This window comes from Lissotriton vulgaris, chromosome 7 (assembly GCF_964263255.1).
Source record: "Lissotriton vulgaris chromosome 7, aLisVul1.2, whole genome shotgun sequence".
In the NCBI taxonomy this organism is placed as follows: Eukaryota; Metazoa; Chordata; class Amphibia; order Caudata; family Salamandridae; genus Lissotriton; species Lissotriton vulgaris.
In genome coordinates, this window is record NC_141695.1 from 167,018,240 (window position 1) to 167,044,342 (window position 26,103).

The following is a 26,103-nucleotide window of genomic DNA, read 5'->3' on the forward strand; positions in this document are numbered from 1 at the left end:
ACCTGCCGCTGTTGGCAAACGATACACTACATGTGTGTACTAAACACACGACGAACCAAGATGCAGCAACGGAAAGAATTCATTGTGAGGTGCAGCTTGAGAAGTTTGGGAACGAGTTATTAATGCAGGGCAAAAGGAAAGCAGCTGTGCTCCTCTTTTTACTTGTGATTACTTCAAAGAAGCCGCTTCCAGCTAAATTTCGAAAGTGCAGCCCAAACCCCTGATTGTTGTTCTCTCCATTCCCATCAACACCCCTCCACCCTCCCTCCCTCCCCCCTGCGGGGCACTTCCTCTCCGGTGGCCTCTGAGCCTCTCCCGTGTCCTCGTGTTGCGCCACGCGGCCCTGCTCGCGCGACGCCCTCTCCGCTGTCACTTCTTTCCTGGCGCGTGAAGACAAGGCAGGGGGTTCAGAGCCGCAGAGACCGCACAGGGCAGAGGGCAGGTCGCGCGGACCGGGCAGTGCACAAGGTAAGCACCGGGCAGGGGGTGAACGAGGCGGACCGGAGAAAGGGGTGGAAAGGAGAATACCACTGAGCAGAAGTGGCAGAGTGTTGGAAATAATTAAAGGAAACATAATTAAAAATCGTAAATATTAATGAGAGGGATAATCGAAGACATGGATCGGAGAAAAGGAAATAAAGAAACGAGCGGCAAACTTTGAATGTGGGGAGCCCGGTTCGAGTCTGGCTGGAGGATCAAACATCCTGTGATTCTGGGTAAATAACTTAATCTCACAGTGCCTAAAAACGTTAATGCGTCCGTCTGTAATGCATCTGGTGCTCATGTAAAGCGCTCTGACACCTTCTGGTGGGGTACATGCAATATTGTCCTGCGGTTCAAACAAAGAACTCTGTTACAGGTGCTCAACCAATGGAACTATCATAGCAGATATAGGGGAGAAGGAAGAGACATAGAAAACCTAATGAGAGAGTCACGGGACACAAAGCCTTAAAGAGGGAAAGGAGCCAATTTCAAAATACACACGGAAAGAAAGAAAAGGAAGGGCTAGAAAAATAATCAAGAAATAGAAGAGAGTGCGAGTTGTTATTATTTACGTGCTGGAGGGACTTTCGAAGTTACCAAAGTGAACATGGGTCGGCTCTCCTGCCACCAGGGCAAGGAGCGGAAATCAAGATAGAGGAGGAAGATGAGAACTTATTGCATTTGATAAAAGACACGTCTTTGGTGCTGTCACGAAAATCGAGAGATAACGGAGCTGGCGGAAGAGATGACACGATTTCATTTTGTGTCTCCACTCTCTGATCTCAGGTCGTTCTTCTGGTGAGATGCGACAGCTGGCAGATCGATTGAGAGAGACTGGGGCATCGGAGAGAGTGCTGGGCAAGTGAGCAGAACAACGACGGCAGACGGCAGACTGCCGACAGCTAGAAGGTGAGCAGCAGGGGGGATCGGAAACGGGGAGCGGTGAAGCGGGGAGCAAAGCCGGCGCGACCGCGGGTCTCTGATATCTGTGGACCACAGATTCACATGCTACTGTGATCGATTCCCAGGTCGAAGCTTGTGTCTGCGTTAGTGACAGTGAAACCTGGATAAAGATATAATTCCATGTTTCCATTTGACATGAATGTTTTAATTTTGTGCACAGTCGTTGTGTCTACTCGTGTCGCAGTTCCTTTCCTGCCTAAAATGAGAGCGCTTTAAAGCTGATATCAAGCGCTAGGCACATACATCAGTTTTCTAGAACAGTCGGCAGCCTCGTGTATTGCATACGCGAAATCGTGCACTGATGGCCGATACATACAGACACGCACGGGTAATAATGGAAGGCTGGCACGGCTTTTAAGACCTGAGCCCCGGTGCCAAGCTCCCAGATGCCTGCTTCATGACACACGGGTCCATTAAGGGTCTCGCACTCGACGGGTGCATCTTTGTAAACTGCTTCCCAGGGGCTTGGGAAAACAAGCTTCATCCGTGGGTGCTTCGCGTTCATCCGGAGTCAACAGAATTAGCCAGGAAGGTTCTCCTTCAGAACCAGCCTGGCCTATGGCCTTAGATGACCATTGGGCGGGCACAGACCAGGGGCTGACCGGTCACGAGTCCCTGGAACGACAAACACCGGAAGCGCGGAAGCGGTGAACTTGTCTGCACCTCACGGGTCACTGTAGGCAAGCCCTGTGGTTGTAGCATCCATAAGGGGTAAGGACCCCAGCAATTGTGACCCGCCCCTGCTGGGGTAGAAGAGCGAGTAAGCGCTGCTGCTTGTCTAATGAAGTAAGAGACGCCATATTTACAGGAGCCCAGCTCTCGCTGTGGCATCACCTCTGTTAATTTTTTTTTTTTATATGTTTTTATTGCAGAGTTATAAACAAAGCATCGGAGTAGGTCAACCTTCTCGCTCATGACATCTGAAAGCACATTCGTGTTATAAAATTACACACAGCCATTCAGCACACATCCCGGAGGCTGGGCGGCGTACCAGTACATTCCAGCGTAGATGTCATGGTGGCCACCTCAAAGAGAGGCCCGGTCAACAACACAATTTAGTATCTGCATTTTATACCCCCCAAACTCCCCCCTCAAGTCACTGGCAATTATAGTCAGCCACCTATTATGAGTGACGCCAGTATCCTCTGTCCCCGCCCCTTCCAGTCACATTCCAGTGCCCTCCCGTGGTGATATTCTCTGGGGACTATCGTTAACCAATCCATAAGTACACAAAGTGTCATGGCCCGACTGTATCCTTCCTTCATTTTGTTGGACTTGGCCCGCAGGGCAGGTTCACCCCTAGACTTTTTGCCTTATTTGTGACCCTGTGTTAGTGATTTTTGGGTCTCTGCGCACTTTCCCCTGGGTCCCAGAGTGAAAGTGCGTGCGTGTAGTATGGCTGGCCTGCCCTCCCATAGGAATGCATGGGGAATGTGTGTGTCCCTGGTAGTTCCTGATGCGTGAGGAGTGCAGGCTCGAGTTTGGTACGCCTGAACTCGTGAGAGTGAATGCTGCAAGATGGTGTCTGCGGCATGTGTGTGTCTAGTTGGGAAGTGCTACTTCTGGACATTGAGATATGTGTGCAGTGAGGGTGCTGGAGCGTGATTGGCTGGAGCTGGCTGGCATGCCAGGCTCCAGGAAGTCTGGATGGGTCTGCCCGGTGGTGAGTGGGAGATTAGCATGAGTGATGTGTGGGAGGAGTGTACCTGGGTCCTGGATGGGCTGGGTTTTCCCCACACAATGCTGGCTCCGCCCCCCTGTGGTGTGTCTAATGACCCTAGCCTCCCCAGTGAAAGGAATGGGTGGTTGGGCTATCAAGAGTGCTCCAGAACCAGCTGCGACTGGTTTTCCCCCCACCCTGCACATTGTAACAAAGGAATTTACAGTATAAGAAGGGGCTGTGTCCCCTTGGAAAATGTTCTACTTTGGAATCCTGCCAGAGGGGGCTTTTGCCGCTGCTGGGGCCAGAAGGACCGCCACTTGGGGAGTCTCCCTGCCTGGAGACCCAGTGTGCTGGCTCTGGCCCAGCCTTGCCCCCCTGCCTGCCTCCAGCCCTGCTGGAGCCCTGTCCTGTCCTCCAGTGCTGGGGAGCACTGAGGACTTCGTGGCCTGCAGCCTGAGAGCGCTGCTCTCTGCCCTTCAGCGCTAGGAGCGCTGAGATCGCCTGCCTAGCGCTTGGAAACGCTGGATTTTACCCCTAGCGCCTGGGAGCGCTTTTTGCTGCTGTTTAGCGCTTACGAGCGCTTACTTGTGCCTGCAGCGCTTGGGAGCGCTGTGGTCTGCAGAGGCCGGTGCCCACCCGGCCTCCGATCGCCCCGTGTGGTGGTTTGACGGCGCGGGTGCCACCCCGCTCATTGCCGTATTATTTTGCCCAGGTCCGTGATTTATTGGATTCACGAGGGAGCCCACTCCTCGGATCCTGGGAAGCCGCCTGCCTGCCTAAAACGGGCCGCCGCGCTGCCCGCGACGACCCGGAAGTGCTCCGGCCGGCCGGCCAATCAGAGCGCGGCCCCGGAAAGGCCGACCGGAAGTCCCGCCTCCCTCGCCGAGCCACGAGAGAGCCTGCCGAGGCTCCCCGAGAGGGAAGGAGAGCCCCGGGACCAGCGGGAGAGACCCGCCGCCGCTGGAAAGCCCAGCGCCAGACCGGTAGGTGCCTGCAGAGGAGGGGGGGAGCGTCGGGACACATTGCCGGTGTCCGCCCCGCCCCCTCTCTGTAGCGCGACCTCGCGCCTTTGTGTTTTTGGAGCCTGAGGGCTCAGGGGCATTGTGTATTGAAGAGCCCAGAGAGGCTCCAGCGTCCCGCACATTCCTTGTCTAGCGAGCCAGAGGGGCTCGTGGGCGCATCTACGAAGAGCTGAGAGAGGCTCTTGAGGAGCATTTGTCCGTACCCCGGGTCCCCAGAGAGAGGGACCCCACAGCCCAGCGAGGCTGCACCATTGGCTGGGAGTCCGGAGAGGCTCCAGCCTGCCTTTTGCTTCGCGAGCCCTGAGAGGCTCGAGTTCCCCCCCCCCTGGTCTGAAAGCCTGAGAGAGGCTCTGAGGGGGTAATTTCTTGTCTGGGAGTCCAGTGAGGCTCCAACTTTGCGCTAACATTCCCTGCTCCAGTTGTCCAGCACTTAGTGGACAACTGCCACGTTTAGGCCCTGACATTGGGACACCGGGACAGTCACAGGTGGTGACTGGTGAGTTGGGGGGAATTGTTAGTGATTTTACACCTCTGAATGTTACGGCATCATGTGCTTGGCTTACACCTCTGAATGGGTAGATTATTCATCATGTGTTCTCTTTGTCCTTTTACACCTCTGAATGTTACGACATCATGTGTGTTGCTTTTGCACCCCTACAGGTAGTGTGACGTGTAGGTGGTTGTTTTCTCCCTAGTACAGGTGGTACTAGAGAGGTCCTGTTACCAGTGATTACTGGTTGTATGCTCTACTGTTATATTTTTTGTGCTACAGTAATTATTTCTAAAAGTGCTGATACCCTTGACAGTGGTCCAGGTGGCCCTGTCCTGTACAAATATCCCTTGTAAATTCCGCCCGTGCCTGTTGGCACCGTGTAATAAGATGTGTGTTTTATCTGATGTATATTTTTATAATACAAAGGCTATTTTTACATAACCTTGTGTGGAGTGTTTTCTTTGTGGTGGGCCTTGGGTGTTGTTGCTGGGGTGCGTGCGCAAATACTTAACTTACATCGCCTCCAAGTTTAGCCTTGACTGCTCGCGCCACGTTACCTAGAGGGCGAGTAGGGGTTGCCTTGGTGTGTGACTCCCTTGCCCTGACACTTAGAACTGGCGATCCCTGACTGACCTCGACGTGAGTCTTGGCCGGCCAGGGTCCCGGGTCTAACATTGGCGGCAAGCGGTGAGGATAAGAATTTGTGTTTGCGTTGTACCACAGTAGCAGCTGGCCACTACAAAGCTCTGCATTTTAGATGACCACATTTTTGGGGATTATTGTGTTTTGGTGAAGTTCCATTATTGCTTCTCCTGAAGAGTGTCATTTGATAATTGTGTTCAGTACATTTGTCCCCCGCCCTGCTTCCAGAGTTTGGTACCTGTGTCACATGTGGTCAGGTTGAGAAGTCAGGGGTGGTAGAAACTGCCTTACCGATCCGAGGGGAGGGTGTGTGTGGATGAATGGTGTGTTTTCCTGGACGCATGAGTGAGTTCTTTTTTTTAAGGAGAGTGTTGAAATTTTGGAATTGTGTACTTTTACTTCAGATTGCTAGTTCCCTTGTGTTGCACGTGTTTGTGAGCATCCTGTCAAGATGGAATCTCCTTTTAACCTGTGTGGCCTGTCTAAGTACAGTGTGCATGAGTTGGTACGGTTATGTAAGGAGAGAGACATCCCAGTGAGTGAGTCAGACACCCAGTCCAAGCTTAGGGATAACATGATCCTGTGGCAGAAGAGTGACTGGGAGCGTGAGCACGGTGAAAGGGAGAGGGCCCAGACCGCACACCATGAGGGTGGTGGGTCTGAGGGGAGCCCTGAAGAGTCTGATGTGGAGAGTGAGTTTGACAGTGGATGGGCGCCAGCAGAGAGCGAGTACCCCCTAGATGGGGAGTCCCTTGCTGGGTCCCGTGTCAGATGTAGCCCCCCATCCCTTTCCCTGTCCCCAGAAGAGTGGGTGGATAGGAGAGAAGAGAGGGAGCACCAGCTGGCCATGGAGAAGCTCAGGTTAGAGTATGCCTGGAAGATGGCACAGCTGGGTGTGAATGAGCGGATTGCAGAGGCTGAGAGGGCCTTGGCCAGGGAGAAGATAGCCCTAGAGTGTAGGTTATCCCCTGCCCGCAGTCTTAATTTTCTGGATCCCCCAGGGAGGGTGGAGTCCAGTGGTGGCAGCTATGTAGAGCCCAGTGCGAGCAGTCCCACTCCCAGTTCCCCCAGTCTGGTACCTGTTTCCCCAGAGGAGGAGTTAAGGTTGAAATTCAGGGGCAGTAGGAAGCTGCCTCACCAGTCGTGGGAGGAGTTTGAGGATGAATGTTGTGGGACACTGTTTGATTGGGTGAAGGTTAACACGAGAGATGATTTTGATGTCTTGTTTGATCTGATTGTCAAGGAGCACCTGCTCAGTTGTTGTTCTCCAGGGTTGCGCACACACCTGTTGGGGTGTGGATTGTCTGAGGCATGTGAGCTTGCAGATGAAGCGGACCGCTGGGAGAGGGCGAGAGGTTCTGTACAGTCATTAGAGAGTGAGTCCAACAGCAGTGGTACAGGGAGCTTCCAGCCCAGCGTGGTGGAAGAGGCTCAGTGTAGCCCAGCTAGGTCCCAGTATAGTGAGAAGGGTAAAGGGGCTGACTGCCTGGCTCAGTGGAGCAGGAGTCAGGGGGTGCCTGAGAGCACCCAGAGGCCCGAAGCCCTGTCTCAGAACTTGGGTGGTTTCTTGAGGGAACACCAGGTTAGGGACCTAGGCTGTCCTGTGAGTACACTTGAGGAGGATCTCCTAGTGTCTAGGGAACCTGGAGTGTCTGTAACCAGAACTCCAGGGGTTCCAGTGTCAGGCAGTGTCGCTCCAGTTGGGAGGGCACAGAAGTCCAAAGCGAGGAGTGATTGGGGGACGAGTTTCCCAGTGGATGCACCAGTGGACCAGAGACTAGCCAGTTGGGCTAGGTCTTGGGTGGACCCGGGTGGCGCCACTTCTGGTCTGGGGGATCTCTGCGCCCTGTCAGGTGGACAGGAGGCGGGAGATCTGCGCCAGACAGACCGTCACACGACACATGGGTCATGTGTCAGCCTCAGGGGGATTGCGTGTGAGTCCTCAGAAGTCCTGGAGTGCCAGGCAATTATTCCACTAAAGGTTTTAGACCGGAGGTTGAGAGGCCAGGTGCAGGTTCGGCCTGACCTGAAGGGTAGGACGACTGTAAGCAGTGTCCTGACCGGCTCTTCCAGGGGAACTTCTCCAGTTGGGAGAGGGCAGACCTCTGGAAGGGGGTGCAGAGGGTGGGAAAGCCCACCTCTGACCCCGGCGCAACCTGAGGGGTTAAACCCTAGGTTGGAATGGCGTTCGGGGTGTCCCCCTCGCAGGAGGAGGAGGAACCCTGGAAGAAGAGGTAAGGGGAGGAAAGCCTTCTCTGAGACTCCTGGTCCGCCTGAGGTTGTAGGCCAAAGGTTGGTGAACCAGTGGCAGTCTAGTCCTGTCTTGCGGACAGGGAGAGTGGAGAATGGACACTATGTGCCAGGGGTTACTACCCCCCACTCTGCGAATTGGCAAGGGCCGGTGGCACCTGGGTGGCCCAGGGCCTGGTCCGGGCCGCGGACAGCTGAGGAGTACCAGTGGGGTAGCCCAGTTGGTCCTTACAGTAGCTTTAGAAGGAATCCTAGGGGTTCACCGTGGCATAGAACAGGAGAGTGTCCCGGCAGTGGCGGGCCTGCGTCCGTGTTCTATCGCCCCAAGCAGGGAAGTCCATCACGGTGGTGATTGTTCTCCCCTGCGTTTTGGCTGGAAGGGGGTTGTGTTGGACTTGGCCCGCAGGGCAGGTTCACCCCTAGACTTTTTGCCTTATTTGTGACCCTGTGTTAGTGATTTTTGGGTCTCTGCGCACTTTCCCCTGGGTCCCAGAGTGAAAGTGCGTGCGTGTAGTATGGCTGGCCTGCCCTCCCATAGGAATGCATGGGGAATGTGTGTGTCCCTGGTAGTTCCTGATGCGTGAGGAGTGCAGGCTCGAGTTTGGTACGCCTGAACTCGTGAGAGTGAATGCTGCAAGATGGTGTCTGCGGCATGTGTGTGTCTAGTTGGGAAGTGCTACTTCTGGACATTGAGATATGTGTGCAGTGAGGGTGCTGGAGCGTGATTGGCTGGAGCTGGCTGGCATGCCAGGCTCCAGGAAGTCTGGATGGGTCTGCCCGGTGGTGAGTGGGAGATTAGCATGAGTGATGTGTGGGAGGAGTGTACCTGGGTCCTGGATGGGCTGGGTTTTCCCCACACAATGCTGGCTCCGCCCCCCTGTGGTGTGTCTAATGACCCTAGCCTCCCCAGTGAAAGGAATGGGTGGTTGGGCTATCAAGAGTGCTCCAGAACCAGCTGCGACTGGTTTTCCCCCCACCCTGCACATTGTAACAAAGGAATTTACAGTATAAGAAGGGGCTGTGTCCCCTTGGAAAATGTTCTACTTTGGAATCCTGCCAGAGGGGGCTTTTGCCGCTGCTGGGGCCAGAAGGACCGCCACTTGGGGAGTCTCCCTGCCTGGAGACCCAGTGTGCTGGCTCTGGCCCAGCCTTGCCCCCCTGCCTGCCTCCAGCCCTGCTGGAGCCCTGTCCTGTCCTCCAGTGCTGGGGAGCACTGAGGACTTCGTGGCCTGCAGCCTGAGAGCGCTGCTCTCTGCCCTTCAGCGCTAGGAGCGCTGAGATCGCCTGCCTAGCGCTTGGAAACGCTGGATTTTACCCCTAGCGCCTGGGAGCGCTTTTTGCTGCTGTTTAGCGCTTACGAGCGCTTACTTGTGCCTGCAGCGCTTGGGAGCGCTGTGGTCTGCAGAGGCCGGTGCCCACCCGGCCTCCGATCGCCCCGTGTGGTGGTTTGACGGCGCGGGTGCCACCCCGCTCATTGCCGTATTATTTTGCCCAGGTCCGTGATTTATTGGATTCACGAGGGAGCCCACTCCTCGGATCCTGGGAAGCCGCCTGCCTGCCTAAAACGGGCCGCCGCGCTGCCCGCGACGACCCGGAAGTGCTCCGGCCGGCCGGCCAATCAGAGCGCGGCCCCGGAAAGGCCGACCGGAAGTCCCGCCTCCCTCGCCGAGCCACGAGAGAGCCTGCCGAGGCTCCCCGAGAGGGAAGGAGAGCCCCGGGACCAGCGGGAGAGACCCGCCGCCGCTGGAAAGCCCAGCGCCAGACCGGTAGGTGCCTGCAGAGGAGGGGGGGAGCGTCGGGACACATTGCCGGTGTCCGCCCCGCCCCCTCTCTGTAGCGCGACCTCGCGCCTTTGTGTTTTTGGAGCCTGAGGGCTCAGGGGCATTGTGTATTGAAGAGCCCAGAGAGGCTCCAGCGTCCCGCACATTCCTTGTCTAGCGAGCCAGAGGGGCTCGTGGGCGCATCTACGAAGAGCTGAGAGAGGCTCTTGAGGAGCATTTGTCCGTACCCCGGGTCCCCAGAGAGAGGGACCCCACAGCCCAGCGAGGCTGCACCATTGGCTGGGAGTCCGGAGAGGCTCCAGCCTGCCTTTTGCTTCGCGAGCCCTGAGAGGCTCGAGTTCCCCCCCCCCTGGTCTGAAAGCCTGAGAGAGGCTCTGAGGGGGTCATTTCTTGTCTGGGAGTCCAGTGAGGCTCCAACTTTGCGCTAACATTCCCTGCTCCAGTTGTCCAGCACTTAGTGGACAACTGCCACGTTTAGGCCCTGACATTGGGACACCGGGACAGTCACAGGTGGTGACTGGTGAGTTGGGGGGAATTGTTAGTGATTTTACACCTCTGAATGTTACGGCATCATGTGCTTGGCTTACACCTCTGAATGGGTAGATTATTCATCATGTGTTCTCTTTGTCCTTTTACACCTCTGAATGTTACGACATCATGTGTGTTGCTTTTGCACCCCTACAGGTAGTGTGACGTGTAGGTGGTTGTTTTCTTCCTAGTACAGGTGGTACTAGAGAGGTCCTGTTACCAGTGATTACTGGTTGTATGCTCTACTGTTATATTTTTTGTGCTACAGTAATTATTTCTAAAAGTGCTGATACCCTTGACAGTGGTCCAGGTGGCCCTGTCCTGTACAAATATCCCTTGTAAATTCCGCCCGTGCCTGTTGGCACCGTGTAATAAGATGTGTGTTTTATCTGATGTATATTTTTATAATACAAAGGCTATTTTTACATAACCTTGTGTGGAGTGTTTTCTTTGTGGTGGGCCTTGGGTGTTGTTGCTGGGGTGCGTGCGCAAATACTTAACTTACATCGCCTCCAAGTTTAGCCTTGACTGCTCGCGCCACGTTACCTAGAGGGCGAGTAGGGGTTGCCTTGGTGTGTGACTCCCTTGCCCTGACACTTAGAACTGGCGATCCCTGACTGACCTCGACGCGAGTCTTGGCCGGCCAGGGTCCCGGGTCTAACACATTTATAACCACAAATCCCTCCCGCGGGCATCCCTACAGTGGCTATGGCGGGTCCCTAGTACTCCCCTCCCTTCGCCCCTCCCTCCCCCAACTGCTGCTGATGTGGGTTGTAATAGTAGGATCTGGCTCAAGAGTTCGCCTCCTGATGATTGTATGCATTCGTTCTTACATGTACCATGGAACCACCCCCCCCCCCGGATGCCTCTATTCTTCATCCTCTGTCAGGTAATCTTTCAAAGCCTGCACTATTGTTTCCCAAGCCCTCGCCATCTCCAGGCCCTTAATATTTGCAGTCCTAGCTGCCTGCCGCAACCTAATCACACCTTCACATCTTGTCCATTTCAGCAGCTCATTCATCCATCTCCTAACTGAAGGGCCCTCTTTGGATTTCCAGTGCCAGGTGATCTCTCTCTGGGCTAATATGAGTCCAAGGTAAATAAATTTACTCTTGATTTTCGTCCTGGCTGTGTGGGGGAACCAAAGCAGTAGACATGTCGCCATGTCAAACTCCACTTCACTATCAGTAACTGTATTCAGAAGCTCCCCCACCTCCGGCCAGTACGTCCCCAGCTTCGGGCAACCCCATAATAAATGGTCGAGCTCTACCTCAGGCGCTAAGCATCTCGGGCATGTTGCGTCTTGTACCCGGAAGTACCGTCTGATCTTCCCCGGGGTCAGACAGGCCCTGTGTAGTACAAAGAAATGCACTTGCTGGAAGCGGGCATTTCTGCAACCCTTCCATGTTCTCTTCAGAATATGTCCCCAGACCGTGTCTGGTATAGGTTTGCCTATACTTTCCTCCCATTTCTCTTTCAGTGTGGTAAGCGGCTCTAGTCCCTCATGCAGCATTCTAGAGTGGAGGCAGGTAACCGCTTTGATCGTACCCGCAGCCATCATCACATATTGACAGGCCATGGTCGTGTCGGGTTCCGCCAGCCCCCCCTTCCAGTGTTTTTGCATCGCCGTGACCACTGCCGCATGGAAGAGGTAGCTCCCATCCGGGAGACCAAACTGGTCTTGTAACACCCTAAAGGGGACCAGCATCCCATCAACATATAAGTCTCCCACCATCTGCAAGCCCAATTCTTCCCATTCCAATAGTGGAGACCAATCACCGCCGTTCGGCAGCGCCGTCAACATCCCCAGAGGTTCTTGCCGCTTTCGCTCTTTTCAAACTCCTATGCCAGCACAACCGTAGGGTTTTCTCTTCCATGGACAATCCCCTCAACTCTAATTTCTGTTGCATAATTATATATGATAAGATGTGTCTTTGGATACCTGTCCCTCGTTCCTGGTCTGGGCCCCTAAATTCCTCAGCAATGCTTTGGGTCAATATCTGCAATTGTGCCGCTAGGTAATACAATTCAAAATCGGGAACTGCCATCCCTCCTTCGAGTTTGGGCCTCATCAAAGTATTCAATGCCACCCTGCGCCTCCCGTGCCCCCAAAGAAAGTCCATAACCATCGTTCTCAATTCTTTAAAGATCCGCTGAGGAACCCACACCGGTAAGGTACGGAAGTAATAAAGCAACCTGGGTAAAGCCACCATCTTCAATAATGCCACCCGGCCTTGCACCGATAAAGGCAGGGAGGCCCAAAAGGTCATACACCCCCTCAGAGCTCTTATACAGCGCCCTATGTTGCCTTCCAGCAGATTCATGGCATCGTGGTATATACGGACCCCTAGATAGGTAAAGCTAGTTCCTTCCCAGACCACATCTACTGTAAGCGGGGGATACGGCGTATCCGCCCTCAACGGGAAAACGCAAGTTTTATTCCAGTTCACCTTGAGGCCCGATAGCTTACCAAAACTTGACAGCATCTCTACCGCCCCTTCTAGTGCTCTCTCCATGTCCTCTAGGTACAGCAACAGATCGTCTGCGTACAGTGATATGTGATGAAACTCCCCACCATTTCTAATCCCATTGTACAACGCCCCCATCCTCGCCTGTGCTGCCAGTGGTTCCATTGCTAACGCAAACAACAGGGGAGACAGCGAGCATCCCTGCCTCGTTTTTTTTTTTTTTTTTTAAATTAAATTTGTAGAGCGCACTGACACCATGGGTTTCCTGGCGCTATAGGACAGAGGTGATACACATACTGGGGTTTATGCAGGGTTAGCAGGGTGGGGGGAAGAGGAAGGTTTTGAGCAGCTTCCTAAAGTGGAGAAGGGAGCTGCTTGATTTGATGGTCAGGGTGAGAGAATTCCAAAACTTCGGGGCCAAGAGGGCAAACCTTCGGCCGCCAAATTTGTTGGTCTTGGTTTTGGGTACGACAAGCGACTGAAGATGAGCAGAGCGTAGATTGCGATTTGGGCGGTACGGAGTGATGAGGGAGGTCAGGAAGGCGGGACTGGTGCAGTGGAGAGCTTTGAACGTGAGGCAGCCCAGCTTGGAGGCCACCCTCTGTTCTATCGTTCCCCTACACACTGGGTAGTCGGAGGATATAATAAACCCCAGTCGAACCCTGGCTGTCGCCGAACAGTAGAGAAGTCTTGTCCAGCGCCCAAAGCTGCCCCCTAGTCCGAACCTCTCCAACATCCTATCAAGGTACCTCCACTCTAGGCTATCGAACGCCTTTTCGATATCCACCGACAATACTGCTGGTTTTTGATCCGCTTCCAAGGTGCTATCCAGTAGCCGGACCAGACGGCGGATATTTATTGAGGTGTTCCTAGTAGGAATAAACCCGGCTTGGTCCCTGTGGATCAGCATGGTCATGTGCGGCAGCAATCTAGTGGCCAAAATGCGACTCAGAATCTTTTAATCCACCGTCAGCATAGACAGGGGTCTATACGATGTTACGTCGGTGGCCTCCCTACCAGGTTTCAACAGCGGGACCACCAGTGCTTCCCTCATCGATTGTGGTAGATGCCCCAGTTCCATGACTTCAGAGTATACCTCTAGTAACCTGGGCGCCAGAACATCAATATATTTCACAAAGAATTCAATCGGTAGGCCATCCACCCCCGGTGTCTTTTTTCTAGCCATCTACTTGATGGCCACCCTAATCTCCGATGCCGTTATGGCACCGCCCAGATCCTTCGCAGTAGCGTCGTCCAGCACTGGGAGATGTACATTCTCTAAGTAGTCGTCAATTGCAGGGGTGTCCACCTTTAGCCGACTTTCATACAAAGTCGTACAGTATGTCAGGAAGCGCATCAGAACCGCTGCTTGCGAATAGACCACCTCCCCCGTCTCTGTGTTTATACTCATAATCGGGCAGCCTCTAGGTTCCGGGTTAGCAAGTTTAGCCAGTAGGGTTCCCACCTTATCTCTTTCCGCATGCACCGTGGTGATATACAACTTGTAGTCATAACATCGCAGGCGCTCTGTTTCCATCGCAACCAATTCCTTCGCCTCTAACAGCCGGTCCTGTAAGTCTGGTCGCTCAGGCCTACGCTGCTCTAGATCTCTCAGCACACATTCCTCCTTCCCCAAATCAGCCAAAACCATTGTTCTTTCATTCGAAAACCTGCCCATGCAGACGCCCCTCACTACCACCTTCATGGCATCCCATTCTATCGACCTCGTGGCTCTGAGCCCTCGTTCTCATCAAAATAGCGCTCGATGCCCTGGTGGACCTTATCACTGAAAACCAGGTCCTCCAACGTATCAGGCCGCAGTCTCCATGTTGGGACCGCCGACCTCGTTCGCTGCCACTGAACAGTCATCAGTAAGGGATTGTGGTCCGAAATGGTTCAAGCCAGGTATTCTGTGTGTGCTATCATGGCGGCCAGAGGGCCACTACACAAGATGGAGTCTATCCGAACATGTAATGCATGCAGCACCGAGAAGAAGGAATAGTCCCTAAAATCAGGATGTTGCTCCCTCCTTACATCAATAAGGCCCCATCTCTCTTGCTAATCTTTCCTGTGTGTGGCTAACCTGCACACTGGGGAGTCGGCTAACGGCGGGTGCGACATGTCCAGTAAGACATCGGTGATCGAATTGAAGTCACCTCCCAATATTATGGGGCCCGCTAGGAAGTGTGCCAGCGAGCCCTTTAGTTTATCAAAAAAACGGGCCTGATCAGCATTGGGGGTGTATATGCTACACAAAACCACATCACAGCCATACAGCCTTCCCTCCACCGCTACAAATCGACCTTCAGGGTCTATCAGATGGTTTGTGGCCTGGAATGGGACCCCCGCTCTTACCCATATCAACACCGCCCTGGCAAACTCCGAGTACGACGTGCCAAATACCTGGCCATGCCACCTCCTCTGCAGTGCAGTGCATTTCTGCTTGGTCAAATGAGTTTCTTGCAGCAGCACTATTTGAATACCACGCCTCACCAGATAGGCGTGCACCTTCTATGTCCTTGACATAGTTCGAAGTCCGCGGACATTCCATGTGAGGCATTTCAAATTAGGTAATGTCCCCATTGTAGCCATCTCCCAACCACACCAACAGTATCAATCGGCCACCCACATAATTGCAGCAAAACCCCCCACTCAAAACATCTGATAAACTCCCCCAACCCCTCTCCCCAGAACAGGACCTAATAACGTGACATCAGCACCCATCCAAACCTGTAACACAACACACATTCTACTACTCTGTAGTCGTCACTACAGAAGGCCTTAAGGGTGATGAGAGGGTGTTTCAGAGCCGACCGAGGGCAGACAGGGCCCTCACCCGAGCCTACAATCCCATGTGGTGGTTCAACACAGTACCTGCTACCCTGCAGAGCCCCAGGTTAAGCAGTCCCACCAGGATTAGTGTTCATGGACTTCACTCGAAATGTCATTCATTAAAGATTCCATCTGCTGTCTGTGGGGTGACCGCCAGACCCCCAGAGCTATCAACGTCCGAAATGTCTCCTCCAGATTTTCCTCCTTCCTCTTCAGAATCCGATCCTATCGATTGTCCCTCCAGTTGCGAGCCCGTTATGACCGCCGTCGCCGCCAAAGCTCCTTTTTTGTCCGCCGCCATCTGGTCATCTCGCATCGCTCTCTTGAGTCTATTTCGTTTGCGGATGCGTTAGGACTTTCGCACCTGGACAGGTTTTCGTCTCTCTCTCCCCTTTACCCCTTCGGTCAGTTCCAGCACGATAATACTCAAGCCATGACCACACCTCGTCGGGAGTCTGAAAGAAATGGGTCGTCCCATCCAGGATCACTCGCAACTTGGCAGGGAAGAGCAAGGAATATTGTATGCCTTCATCCCGCAGTTCTTTTTTCACTGCCAGATATGAGGCCCTGCGTTTTTGGACCTCCTGCGTGTAGTCGGGAAAGATCGTGACCGAACTGTTGTCCACCTGGAAGGGAGCCGTCGAGCGCGCCCTTTGTATCAGCAGGTCTCTGTCTCTGAAATGCAATATCTTGACCACCATCGGTCTGGGTGGGCGGCCCTGCAAGGGCGGGCGGGCAGGGACCCTGTGCTCTCATTCCAGGGAAAAGAAAGGGGAGAGTCCCTCCGGGGCCACAATCGTTTTAAACCAGTTCTCCATGTAGGCTACTGCGTCATCCCCCTCATCTTTTTCCGGCAGGCCTACCACCCTCACGTTATTCCTCCTATTACGGCTTTCGGAATCTTCCGCCCGCTTTTCCAGCGTCGCCAGGCGATCAAGGATATCCGTCAGTTTATGCTCTGCAGTCACCACCGCTGGTTTGAGTTCCTGAAGCAGCAGTTCATTTTCCTTCACCCTGTCAGCTAGTTTAGCATGATCCGCCCTCAAGAGGCCCAGTCCCGTGGCGACCTGCGCTATATCTTGGTGCAGGGACTCCTTGGTCGCGTCTATTGCCTCCAGTATCCCGTCTAGTCTTTTATTCAGTCTCTGTTCCTGCGCCAAACCTTCTGAGTCGGTGTGGGTACTGCCATCTGTCTCTGGCCCTTTCGCCTGGTCATGCCCCTGTTTCACTTTCAGTTCACGACCACATGATCACCGAGAGCGCCATTTCGGTTTCACCTCCCGGGGATTTCTCGGTCCCTATGTCAGTCCACAGAGCAATGTTGGCCCCTCGATCTTTCTCCCCATACAGTAGTCTCAGTGTTCCTTCCGATAAGTGGCTACCACTGTCAGGGGTCAGGTCGTCTTCAGGCAGCCTGAGGGCTTCATATCTGTGTTCAAAATGGCCGTTCACTATCCGTTACGTCTCCCTCCGTGAGGGCAGGGATCACACCAGACAGCACTCCCGCAGGAATCTAGTGGCCCAAAAGCTTCTCTGTGCTCAGTCTATTGTCTCCCTCTGTGCAGACTCACCATGCCCTCTTGACAGAAGAATCGAGGAAGTCCCAATACAATAGTTTCGTGGCTACTATGTAATTGTGGAGGTGCCAATAGTGCACTCCAGGTCTAGCAAGCAAATGCTGTGTTGAGCCAGATTGGGGTGCCATGTGGAGTGTTGCTCCGTAGGAATCCGATTTGCAGACCCCCTGCGCCAGCCGGTCTCTACACAATCGCCTCCTGCGTGCTGTTTTAGGTCTCCGACCTCGCCACCAGTCGTCGGCCCATGCCACGGTGTTCAACGGGTGAAGCCCGCCCGTGTCCACTCCTCATTCAGCTCAGTGATCGCCCTCATGGAGCGAAGCCTAGTCAGGGGCTCTTGCTCGGTGCTATCGACCAGCCATGAGGTCGGGTTGAGGTACTAATCGTCCTTACTTCCACTCCTTCTCCGTTATGCACCTCTTCACAGGTCCTCCATGGCTCGCCGTTGTCGGGCTCTCAGCGGCAGCAATCGTCTCGGGCCGCGTTCAGGAAACGAGGTCTTCCTCACAACGTCGCCATCTTAGGTAGCGGAGATCACCACCTCAATCGTACTTCCCCGCGGTGGCGGAGAGTGCACTTTATCGCAACCCCATCTGTTGAGCTGTGCGTGGTATGAACCCCACTCCGCTCGCTCCTTCAGATATTTTTCTTCACTATTTCCCAGCCGCGGACCTTCGCACCTCGTCGTTCATTCTCTTCAGCTCGGGGCTGTCGCCATCTTGTAGTCAGAACACAACACCACCAACTCCGAAATCGGCTCTCATTACACCATTCGGCCTCCTGCTTCTTCGAAAATATGCTCCTCCGCCATCCCTGGTGTTCCGAGCAGAGTGTCCGCGCTACAATCGGCGCGTAGACAAGGTTTATCACGCCGCCATACCTATCGGCGTCCAAGCCACGCCCCCATCACCTCTGTTAATGCGCCTACAGCCGGCGCTCCTCCTTCCCAGCCCCTGCTGTGCTGGAGCACCTACCGAAACCCTGCTGTTCAGTTCCTCTTTGTCGTGAAACCCTGCAGCACAGCCGTTCAGACTTACCATGCACAGCAATCTTCATCTTTGAGGCCTGTTTCCAAGTTGCACATCAACAGACCACGTATTCTCTTTTCCTTTGCTTTGTTTTATAATTTGCCTTTCTCTTCGGTGTATTCGTCTTTCGATATCTGATCTATAGAAACCTGTCTTTCAAGAGCACCTGAACATTTTACAGAGAACATTTTTATTGTAGCAGGTGTTGCTCATAACCCAGATAGAGTGCATATGGGCCGACAGACACCAACCTTGAGAATTCATGACGTGTGGGTTACTAAAACCAACATTAAGTATCCCAAAATTAATTTTCCCAAAACTGGGTGATTTTTTTAGCTTCATGGCCAACTAATGATTAGTTCCACATAACCTAAACTTATCCCTATCAATAAAATGGTGGAACCAGATCAATTACTTAAGAAAAAGAATGTGGTCTTCATTAAAAAAATAAGGTACTGCGTCTATGAAAAAATGATGCAATAATTTTGTCTTTTTCAAAAAATTTAAACTTGTCATTCAAAATGTAAATCTGGTTCCTTAATAGCCCTTGTTTGCTATGTAGTAGTCTGCATGTGCAGATGTTTAATCTAGTTTGCTCTTCACGGATAAAGGATAAGAATAGTTATCTACTAGCACTGGAAATATATAAATGTAATAACACTAGCGCTGGCACTGTTCAATGGTCTTTTACATGTTTACATTCATGTGCATTTTTAGAATTTAATGCACACGGATGCATAGCGGTTTCCCAACAATCGCACAGCATTATCAATATATGATTATTATCAGGTGCACCAATTTTCATACCTGTGCAAAATGATGATTATCCCAGAATGCTTCAACAGAACCTTTAGCAGAGCCCACACGTGGGAAACAGGGCCGGCCTAAGGCATGTGCAAGCTGTGCACCTGCACAGGGCCACCAAACCCCAGGGGCCACCACACCAATATATATCCTTAATATATTTATCCTCTGAGGATGGATACATATTTGTGTGCCGGCCCCTGGCAGGGATTTGGCGGCCTCCGGCTCAGTTCCACTTCCAAACACTCTGACACCCCCCCCCTCTTTACTGGCCTCCGCGCTCTGCCCCACCCGGACCCTCTCTTCCGGGGCCCCCTACCTACGCTCCCTGCCCAGGGCCACCATGACCCTAGAGCCGCCCATGTGGGAAAATCCGTGCATTTTTTAGCTTAGCGTCTCCTGTCAAGCCAAGCGCATCGGGTAAATTCAGGGATGGATGAAAAGGAGCTAGGAAGTAGTTACACATCTTGAACATTCGACAGAAGTCTATCTTTGTGAGTGTGTACAAGAAATTCACGATCTTTTTAGCTTGAACTGACGCGTCAGCCTCATGTAAACAAAAACATATCATAAATAAAGGGTACAGAGCAGGAATATCGTCGTAAAAATATCTACTAACCTAAATATCGCCGCAAAAATATCTACAGGAAGAAATATCGATGACAAAAATATAGTTTGACCAGAATATCGACAGACAGGTAAGTAATATCGATAACATTAATATAGTTGTAATAAATATCGTTTACAAAAACATAGTTTACAAAAATATCGTTTTTTAAATAATTATAAGTAATGTAGTGTTTTTAATGAGAATTTGTTGTCAAAGTAGTATTTTTTGTAGTATTTTATTAGTTAATAATGTATTTTATGTTGAATTTAGTGTTAATAGTTCCGTAGCGGGTTGTGGGTTCATAGGGGAGTAGGGTGGGAAGTAATTTAAATATAATAAAATAATAGATTAATTAATGTTTTAAATGATTATAAATAGTGTAATAAATAATAGTTAATTAATTTCACTTAGTTAATTGATTAATAATTATGTAATTAATTATGTTAATTGTTTAATTAATTTTAGGTGTGTGTACTGGAATTTTTTAGTGAAAATGTAGTGAATTAATTACATTTTAATTGAATAATTATTTAATTAATAATTAATTAAATTAAAAAAACCGATTTGTTATTTTATAAATGAGTAAATACATTTAGTAATGTTTACACCTACACTATCCAACGCTTTCCCTACTGTTGCACCTTTTGGAGTGGGAATAGTAATTTTTACCCCTACGCTATCCAACGCTTTCCCTACTGTTGCACCCTCTGGAGTGGGAATAGTAATTTTTACCCCTACGCTATCCAACGCTTTCCTTACTGTTGCACCCTCTGGAGTGGGAATAGTAATTTTTACCCCTACGCTATCCAACGCTTTCCCTACTGTTGCACCCTCTGGAGTGGGAATAGTAATTTTTACTCCTACGCTATCCAACGCTTTCCCTACTGTTGCACACTCTGGAGTGGGAATAGTACTTTTTACCCCTACGCTATCCAACGCTTTCCCTACTGTTGTACCCTCTGGAGTGGGAATAGTAATTTGTACCCCTACGCTATCCAACACTTTCCCTACTGTTGCACCCTCTGGAGTGGGAATAGTAATGTTTACTCCTACGCTATCCAAAGCTTTCCCTACTGTTGCACCCTCTGGAGTGGGAATAGTAATTTTTACCCCTACGCTATCCAACGCTTTCCCTGCTGTTGCACCCTCTGGAGTGGAAATAGTAATTTTTACCCCTACGCTATCCAACGCTTTCCCTACTGTTGCACCCTCTGGAGTGGGAATAGTAATTTTTACCCCTACGCTATCCAACGCTTTCCCTACTGTTGCACCCTCTGGAGTGGGAATAGTAATTTTTACTCCTACGCTATCCAATGCTTTCCCTACTGTTGCAACCTCTGGAGTGGGAATAGTAATTTTTACCCCTACGCTATCCAACGCTTTCCTTACTGTTGCACCCTCTGGAGTGGGAATAGTAATTTTTACCCCTACGCTATCCAACGCTTTCCCTACTGTTGCACCCTCTGGAGTGGGAATAGTAATTTTTACACCTACGCTATCAAATGTTTTAACTAATAATATATTGTATATTTTAATTATATGTATGTATTATTGTTGTTATGTACACATTTATTAAGTTTATAATGAAAAAGTGTAGTTAATTTGTTTTCAATAGTTTAAAAATAAAAGTAATGTAATGTATTTTGTTAATAGTACTTATATTTATTGATTATTTAATGTAAATTTAATTAATTTAAAAAGTCGATATTTTTTACATCTATATTTATTACAACGATATTTTTGAGTAGATATTTATGTACTTACCTGTTTAAGTATAGGGTGTCGATATTTTTACAACTATATTTATGTCAACTATGTTTTTGCAATCAATATTTCAACACCCTACCAAATAAAGAGTCCGTAGATTGCTTCAACACCGTAGTCAGTCAATTCCACAAACTAGCCAGTCACACAGAAGGATTTCAGCAAGAGTTGTGTGCACCAAACACTGCCAGTGCATGCAGAGAGGCGTCGCAATTACAAAAACGTGTTTCACAAGAGTGCCTGTCCCTGTGGTTTCACCCACCGGTTGCCTCACTCTGTTCTCCGGTTGCTCCTGCAAGGAAGCACTTTTAACGTGAAAGTTTGAGAATCTTGCTTAAGAAACAAAAGCATTTAACAACTTCTCAGCACTGCAGTCCCTGCTGGAACGTGCATTAAAGGACCAGTGAGGGGCTTTCACAATCAGAAGTATAGATGCCTGGAGGGGAATTAGAGAGAAGGTGTGGCCTAGTGGCTTGAGCTGCTTAACTCCAACAAGAGACTCTAGACTCCCATCCTGGCCTTGCTTCAAAATCCTGTGATTCTAAGCCATTCACTAAAGGCCCAATTTATAGTTTGGCCTCCGTTTGCCCTGTGGTGACCATCTGTGTGTTGAGAGGTTCACTGTGCATCAAATTGAGAGCACCTGGCCGATCCCAATGGTGTGTCACTGTAGATCAGCCTCGTTTGTGCTTCTTAATATTAAAACGAGTGTTATGCAAATACATCAAATTGCATTCAGGCACAGGTTCTGAAAGTAGGCTGTTGGACACAAAAATATTTGAGGGAGTTTGCAAAAACACTAATCGGCCATTTGTCTCCTCTTTTTTGCACAACCTATGCATGTCCATTACTGAATATTTCTCTGTTCAATTCAGGTCATTTAACTGGAATTTGATGTACTTTCTTGTTATGGATCATAAAATTGCTCACACTTGATCTTCCATCTTAGGTCTGTCTAGGATGAAGAAGCAAAAAATGTCCCCTCAGTGAGGGCTATTGATAATTCAAGGGATCTACATCCTGACCCATTGGGTCATTCTGACCTCACACGTTATTGCTCTGCACAATTTCCTTAAAAAATCCATCCTTTGCTTCATGCATTATCTCTTTTGCCTCATGGTAGGGCATGGGGCCCTATTTTTGGAGACGCACTCTTTTGATCTGTCAATTTTAGGCCACTGTTGACCAACAATTCAACTTCCCTTTTGTTTGCTACACAGTTGTCTTCACGTGCCATGCAATCTGTGTCTCGTGTGAGCTATACAATTGAGGTCGTTGTATGAGCAATATCTTTTGCGGACAGGATGGGTTACACCCAGTTTGATCTCTCTGCTGTCTTCAAACAGACTTGAACATGGATTTTTTCTTAACATCTTGGAGACTTGAATGTGATTCACAAGTACTGTGCTGATGTAGTGATGTGTACAGGAAAGGATTTTCACAAAGCATAAACATACCTGGCAAGGTAGAGCGCAGAACCAATCCTGTATATCTAGTGATGATTTGATATATGTGAATTACACATCCACATATCATGCTTATTTATTTATTTATTTATTTATTTACGCAACTTTTATAGCGCGACAAATACCCGAAGGTGTCTCGGCGCTGTGGAGCAACTGGAATCTATCATCAAGTCATCCTCTTACTGATTAAACAGCCATGTTTTCAAGAGCCTGCGGAAGCTCATCAGATTCGGGGCGGTTTTGATGGCTAGTGGCAAGAGGTTCCAAAGTTTTGGAGTGGCCACAAGAAAGCGCCTGTCTCCCCAGGTGACCGATCTTGTGCGTGGCACCGGGAGGAGACTGTTATTGGCCGATCTTAATTGCCTCCTAGGAGTATACAGCTGGAAAGCTTCAACCAGGAACCTAGGTCCAATGCCATGTACAGCCTTATAAGCAATACAGAGGGCCTTAAACTTGACGCGGCTCTCCACTCTCAGCCAATGAAGCTGACGAATGCCAGGAGTGGTAGATTTGCGACGAGGGATGTTGAGAAGAATCCTAGCAGCCGCATTCTGAATAGATTGCAGCTTCGTTGTGACACGCTTCTGGGTGTGAAGGAAAAGTGCATTCCCATAATCTATCCTGGAGAAGACTAGGGTAGAGACCAGGGTCTTCCCAGCTGACGGCGGGAGATAAGGCAGCAGCTTCTTGATTTTTTTCAAAATGAAAAAAGACGACGACACAACCTTGTTGGTGTGGAGGTCGAAAACCAACTTGTTATCAAAGATCACTCCCAGGTTTCTGGTTTTTTCTACTGGGACAGGTGGAGGGCCAAGCTTTTCTGGCCACCAACCAAAAGACCATTCAGGGGAGAGTCTTCCAAAGGTCATGATCTCGGTCTTATCCGAATTGAGGCGAAGGCAGTTCAGAGCCATCCAGCTACTGACCTCAAGCATAGCTTTCTGAAAGTTGGCTGCTACAGTGAGACCATCCTTATGGATACCCAGCACCAGCTGGGTATCGTCTGCATACGATGTAAGCTGTATCCCATAGGCCTTTATTATCCTCGCCAAGTCCGCTACATAGATATTAAAAAGCATAGGACTTAGCGAGGAGCCTTGTGGGACTCCACAAGGGAGTGCAGAGATAGGGGAATAGAAATCTCCCAACTTTACTGTCTGGGTACGGTTTGCCAGGAACGATGAAATAAGATCCCTGGCGCAGCCGTTAATCCCCAAAGCAGTGACACGGTCGACTAAGGTGGCATGGTCGACCGTGTCGAAAGCTGCTGACAGATCCAGAAGGATAAGAACAGCCGCCCCTCCCTGGTCCATGATCACCCTGATCTCGTCAGAGGCCTTTATCAAGGCAGTCTCTGTTCCATGCCCTTTCCTAAACCCAAACTGCGTATCGTCGAGAAGCTGGTGAGTCTCGATGAACTCTGAGAGCTGTCTGTTCATCAGGTATTCGCATACTTTGGCAGGAAAGGGCAGGCACGCGATCGGTCTGTAGCTTGCAACAGCTGTGGGATCTAAGGAAGGTTTTTTCAGGAGGGGTTTTATGACAGCGTTCTTCCATATACTTGGAAATTGGCCTGTCGAAAATGCCATATTGCAGATCTCCATGAGAGGGCGGGAAATCACTTCTGTGAGTTTTAACATCACGGATGGGGGACAAGGATCCAGTGGGGAGCCCGATTTGATGGTAGAGACGATTTTAATCACATCCTCATGTGAGGCGGGTAGAAAGCATGGAAAATGGTCATGGTTGTAGTGAGACAATGCTTCTTTCCCGCTACCACCTCTACCTTCAGTTCTAGAGTTATCTTCAAAGGAAGCATATATATCTGCAACCTTTGTGATAAAGAAGGCTGCTAATTCGTTACAGAAAGCCTGTGAGGGCTCCACTTCAGGCCCAGCAGGGGGGGTAGACAAGCTGGTGACAACAGAGAAGAGTTCTCTGGCCGAATTAGCAGCGGTCTTAATTTGTGCCGAGAAAAATTCGGTTTTTCGGGCCAAGATTGCCTTTTTGTAAATCTGAAGGGCATCTTTATAAGTTTGTCTGGCTATGGGGCAATAGACCTTCCTCCAGCGCCTTTCTAGATTTCTGCAGTGTTGGCGATGTAGTCGAAGATCTTCATTGTACCAGGGGGCCGAGGGGGATACTCTGTTGGGCTTCGTGATTTTCTCTGGGGCCACTAGGTCAGCGGCACTTCGGATCCAGTCCTGAAAGGCTGAGGCCGATAGTGCCGGAGTATTTCCACCCTGAGGGCGGGAGGAAGCCAGGGAATGTAGCATCTGAGGCATATCTGCAGTTTTCCAGGCACGAGTGCCCATTCTGGTTCCAGGCCTGGAGACTAAAGGGGCAACAGGTCGTATGTCTATTTGAAAGATGATGGCCCTGTGGTCAGACCAAGTAATTGGGATGATATCTAATACAGATATGCCAGGGTCATTCGTGAACAGACCATCAAGGGAATGTCCAGCTTGATGCGTAATGCCCTTGACTAGTTGGTGCAACCCTAAGTTGGAAAAATCAGCTGTAAGTTGGGCAGTGTCGGAGTTGTCCTGCTCTTCCAAGTGAAAATTAAAATCTCCCAATATAGTGTATGTATCAGAACATATAATATTGTCACTTAGGTCAGAAAGGGAGGAAAGAAAAGAATTACGGGGGCCAGGGGGACGATAAAGTATGACACCCTTTAGTGCCTGCTTGGGGGTAATGCTAATAGCAAAAGCGGCTGATTCACAGTTAGCCGAGTTTATAGGATCGAGTGTGGTACGATATTTATCCTTAAAGATAATAGCAAGGCCGCCCCCTCTTCCTACAGGCCTATCATGTCTGACAACACTGTACCCAACCGGAGTAGCATTACAGAAATCCGGACCAGACCCGGCATCTGCCCAGGTCTCAGTGGCAAACAGTAGATCCAGATCATGAGTGACGATAAATTCATTGATATAAAAGCTATGACATGGAAGTGAGCGCGTATTGATGAGCGCAGCTCGACATCCATGCGAAGCTCTGTTCACTACAACATTGGACTTGCCATCCTGTAGCCCAGAATGGGCAGGAATACTGGGTTGGGGAAGAAGATATCCACAGCCTGGACACACAAATAATCGAGTGACCGTTGCATCTTTCAGGGGGGCAGTAGTACAGGTCGGACAGATCTTACCAACATTCAACTCTTTTAAGTGCCGGGAAGAGTACATCAGTCGGGGGGCAGGGGTTATGGCCCTGGGCCGTGTCCGGCCGCGGACGGGCGCAGACGGGCTTGGCTTTGGCGCGGCTTCGGCGCGCGCCCGCTGCGCCAGCCCGCTGCGCCGTCTGGACATGCTACTTAATATATGGAACGTGAGGAGGGCGGGAGGCCAGCGCGACTAGAGCGCAGCCCCAGCCCACACCCAAGATGGCGCCCGCCGCCGCCTTCCACAAAACAAAAGCGGTAAGGCGAGGCAAGAGAATGATAGTACAGCGTGAGTAGGTGTCAGTGTGCCTGCTCTCAATTCCCAATTAAATCACTGTATTTAAAAGTTCCCCAAATTATTTAGCACATAAAAAGTTTGATTACATAAAACGCTACTTTCTGATCAGTAAAACGACAGGAATTGGATAATACACGCAAGTTTGCTCGCAGCCCTAGTACTCCCGACTAGGGAGAGCTCTGAAGGCAGCGAGCGGCGATAAAATCACAGCTAAATAGTCCGGGGAGGGCGGGAGGCCAGCGCGACTAGAGCGCAGCCCCAG

At 50.7% G+C, this 26,103-nt stretch overlaps 1 protein-coding gene across 2 annotated transcripts in view; it reads left to right on the plus strand.

Moving 5' to 3' along the window:
• The first annotated feature begins 383 nt into the window (after positions 1-383).
• LOC147701077 (chemerin-like receptor 1) overlaps positions 384-26,103 on the plus strand; it is a 58,292-nt gene continuing 32,572 nt past the window's right edge. Inside the window, exons 1-2 of one of the 2 annotated variants that reach the window (XM_086929864.1) lie at positions 387-468; positions 1,270-1,392. The gene's annotated coding sequence lies outside the window, so the exon portion shown is untranslated. Of the gene's footprint in view, positions 469-1,269; positions 1,393-26,103 lie in introns of both variants that reach the window. The other variant, XM_086929863.1, reaches the window with a different exon arrangement.